Source organism: Neopelma chrysocephalum, unplaced genomic scaffold (assembly GCF_003984885.1).
Source record: "Neopelma chrysocephalum unplaced genomic scaffold, ASM398488v2 Primary Assembly neopelma1_81, whole genome shotgun sequence".
NCBI classification, from domain to species: Eukaryota; Metazoa; Chordata; class Aves; order Passeriformes; family Pipridae; genus Neopelma; species Neopelma chrysocephalum.
This window is the reverse complement of record NW_020897743.1, coordinates 2,300,252-2,304,385: the sequence shown is the minus strand read 5'-3', so window position 1 is coordinate 2,304,385 and position 4,134 is coordinate 2,300,252. Positions and strand designations below refer to the sequence as shown.

Below are 4,134 nucleotides of genomic sequence, written 5' to 3'. Positions count from 1 at the left end.
GTACAAGTGGCCATCCGATGCTGCTGGGCTGGATCCTGCCTCCCTGCAGCATGGATGGCACCCACTGGGACTCCTCTGGGTTGGGTGACAGGTGTTCCTTGAGAGCTGGGAGCAATCAGAATGAAGTTTAGGGATGGCAAGGTAGGCATGAAGGATGGGAGGATGCAGGTGGAGAAGCTGCAGTTGTGGAAAATCCTGGATGAACCCACAGAAGAAAACTCACCCATTTCAGGAGGCAGAAGGGTGCCTGTCTTTGCTCTGTGGCTCTGGATGAAGGACTGGAAAGGTCCTGGAGTATCTCTGCCAAGTGCTGTGGAGAACTTTAAGCCAGTATCCATGTGGATGGAGCTCTTTGGGCTGTGCTGGGGGAAGGTGGCCGAGGTCGGGAGAGCCGGTGTTGCCAGGCAACGCTCCCGTATATTAGGAAGATAAATCCTACAATAATGGAAAGAATGGATACTTTCCTCGCCTGTTGTTTACTTCTTTCTTCCTCAGTGGTTCTGCTCACTCAGATCCTGCTGTGGCACCGGGGAGCAAAATGCTCCAAAGGACCAAGGGGTTTATCCTTGGGGATGAAAACGGTGTGATACAGGGATTTTGGGATCTGCTGAGGCTGTGTCCCTGCCCTGGGCAGGAGTGAGGCAGAGGGCTGGCAGAGACAGGCACGCCTGGTTTTTGGAGGAAAAAGGCTTGTGGGAAAAGCCAATTCCTTATCTCCAGACACATCCCACTCATGTACCACTCGCTTTTTGCAAACATTTGTGTGTTTGCTCTTTGCCTGTCTCAAAGGAAGCGTGTTGTGGTCCCTGCACCAGAGCAGAGGTTGGTGTTTGTCTTTGCAGGGGTTGAGGTTCCTCCGGCAGCACCAGGTGACTGATCCCATCACTCTGATCCCATCACTTGTGATTCCAGCTAAAACACAGCTGGAACACTGAGCACCCTCAGCAAGTGGTTTGCAATCAGCCAAGAAAAAAGAGCCCAGACAAATCTCTGCTCCAAAATGTTTAAATACTTCTAAACAAGAAGAAAAACTGGAGGAAATTGCAATGATGAGAGCGAACACAATCGGAGGCTTAATTTGTCACATCTATCATTTGCTCTGACTTGTTCCGCCGGCTCCGCTGTTTTCCATCAGAGCACTTCAGGGATGCAACTGGGATGAGAAGGAGAAGAAACAAAGTAGGACGAGACTCCAGCTTGAGGAGCATTTGCTGAGCACTCAGTCTGCTGTAGCAGTGCCATCATCCCGGCCTTGGGCTCACAGCATCCTGCAGGGCCCTGCTGCTCCCGGGACTCCTGCTGCCCCCGGGAGGGGATGAGCTTCGGGCAAAGGTTGGGCTCAATGATCTTTGAGGTCTTTCCCAGCCATAATGATTCTATGATGAGGAAACCCCAGCGACAGCCTCACCCCATCCCTGAGGCAGAGGAGCCATCCCCAGGCTGGGCCGCAGCCGTCGGGTGCCGGCGGTGCTGCCACGCCTCCCACCTGGGTCGTGTCTGCGTGCAATTAGCTTACAGCAGCACAGTAAATATTTCATACCTTACAGCAAAGGTTGTTTAATTTTTCATTATTTTAAAGCTGCTCATGAATGTTTTACAGGGACAATCTCCTCGGGTGGAGAGCGGAACAGGGAAGTGCCGGGGAAGTGTCCTGCAGCCCCAGCTTTGGGGGTTGGATCCAGTCACCCAACGCCCGCCGAGGCTCTTCATTTCAGCTGCTGATGAGCACAACTGCAGCAGGGTGTTGAGCAAAGCATATTTACTGAATCCATTGCCACGTGAAATAAATGCCTGTAATATCCCTCTACAATCCTATTTATTACGGCAGTAATTAAATTGTCCTTTATTCCATGGACTCAGCAATACTGACTCAGAAGAGGACAAACCCCCCAGCTCATATGTCACGGCACCTTCTGCCTTGGGGTTTTTTGGAACTCACTTCAAGTTCCACCATTGCTGGGATCTGCAAAAAAAAAAAATGCCATTAAAAAGGTTTTGTGTCAAAGCCAACGTTTCTGCTCATTGCCATGTGGAAGGTGTCCCTGCCCATGGCAGGGGGTTGGAACCAGGTGATCTGTGAGGTGCCTTCGAACCCCAGCCATTCCAGGATTCTATGATTCTGGGATTTCTGAGATGACCACCTCCTTTCCTCTGTATTTCTCCTTCTACAGGAAAAGAAAGCCAGGAGCATCTCTGCTTGTGAGATTTGCCACCCAGGCTTTTAACTCTGCGTACCACAGGGTTCCCCTCTGCCTCACGTCCTTGCCTGCCTCCCTGCAGAACAAACAGAGGGCAAAGTGGGTTGTGTGAACTCAAATTAAGTCTTCAGGAAGGGACTTGGGACTTTAATCCCAGCAGGTAACTGAGCCATGCAGGATGTGCTCACACAACAGTGTCCCCTCCACGGCTGCTCCTGCTCCCTCCCTCCTGTCCACATGCCCTGGCACTTCAATAGATTTCCCAAAGCCTTAAACACCTGGAGCTGGATCAGCTCCTTCTTGTGTTTTGCTGACCTACTGTTTGCTGCACAGCCAGGCTTGAATGCAGAGTCCTGGCAGGAGCTGGTTTTTTGGAAGACTTTCCTGAAAAAATATCCCCTTTTTGCTTCTTCCTTCCTGGGGTAGAAGCCCCATACCTGGAAGTGTTCAAAGCCAGGTAGGACAGGGCTCTGAGCAACCTGATCTGGATGAAGGTGTCCCTTTCCATGGCAGGGGGGTTGGATCAGATAGCCTTGAAAGGTCCCTTCCATCCCAAATTATTCCATGATTCCTTCCCTACTAGTTGCAGTAGCGCTGCAAAGAGAAGGGATGTCAAGGGTGTCCTCCAAAACCAGTGGCCTTTCCCTGTGTCTCCCTCTCCTTGTGGAGCTGCCCCTCACAGCCTGACCGAGGGGACACCCCTCAACTGAGTGCTCTCAGCTGCAGACATTTGGAATCCCTTTTCCTCTAGAGAAAGGGAGGAATACACCTGACAAAGGGCACTAAAAGGAGGAATAAACATGATAATGGTCCAAAAAGAGGGAATACACAATTCCCAAAAGGGGGAATAATTTCCCCCCAAAAGGGGGATTTGTAAAGGACATAAAAAGGGGGAATACACATGATAAGGACACTAAAAGAAGGAATACACATCACAAAGGACAATTACTAGGAGTGCCTAGCCAGTGAATTGCCTGGGATCTGTTCTCAGGTCTGTTATCTCCTTTCTTCTTCACCTTCACTTGTTTCAGACCTGCCCAAGTGGATTCCCTGTATTTCAGCTCCCACAAGCATGATCCTCATGGGCAGGGCTGTCCCACGGGCAGTTTGGGACGATGTCACAGTCTTTGGCCAGGCTCAGGGGTGGTTTTTCCGTTGAATTCCAGCAGCCTGGACACCCCCAGGAGTAACCTAACTGCTGATCTGAGCTCGGCAGCTGCACAAACCAGGAATTCACATCCTTTGTGTGGTGTGGTTGGTGCAAGCCACGGCCTTAGCACAGAACTTGAAGTAAATTCTCGTGGAAATGTTATCCAGTGAATGCTGCAGCTGGGATGAGCTTTTCTGACCCTCCCCTGGGCCCTTGCAAGCAGCATTAGGTGGCCCCATAACAGAAGGACTTTGGAGAGAGTTTTGTGGTGGCCCCTCCCTGATGGTTTGAGTCTCACGTGGGAGGGAGGTGACAGCCGGAGGGACTGAGGGATCACCTTCCCCATCCCTGCCTCACCTCGGGATCGGAGCAGAGCTGCTTTGAGGTCTCACCATCTGCCACCTCACCACCCCCAAACGCCACACGCCCGCACTCCTCAGGGACACCCCCCTCTGGGCCTCCATTTCAGGGGCAGGAAACTTCACACTCACTCTTTTGTGTGTCCAGAACTGCCATTTATGTCCCGTTCAAAGAATCCGGGGTGTAAGTTGCACTTAGTCTTGGATTTCCACTCTTTTCCCTGGGGGCAGGAGCAGGTGATGAGCCTCGGAGCTCTGATGTGCTCGGAGCTGCTGCTGCCTTTGGCAGGGAGGCTCTGCTCTTCTCCTGGGGATGATCTGGGGGGGTTTGGATGCAGGATTTTGGGGAGAGCCGGGTCCACACAGGTGGCACAAGGAGCAGGGAGCCTGAGGATGGGCAAGGTGAGAAGCATCAGCCTGTTCTAAC

At 51.9% G+C, this 4,134-nt stretch overlaps 1 long non-coding RNA gene across 1 annotated transcript; it reads right to left on the bottom strand.

The window, feature by feature from the left end:
* Window positions 1-1,920: 1,920 nt before the first annotated feature.
* Window positions 1,921-3,280, bottom strand: LOC113971071. Its single transcript, XR_003535429.1, has 3 exons — window positions 3,215-3,280; window positions 2,514-2,582; window positions 1,921-1,963 (listed from the first exon to the last, which is right to left on the bottom strand). It is a non-coding gene; the product is annotated as an uncharacterized LOC113971071 (long non-coding RNA).
* Between the last annotated feature and the right edge of the window lie 854 nt (window positions 3,281-4,134).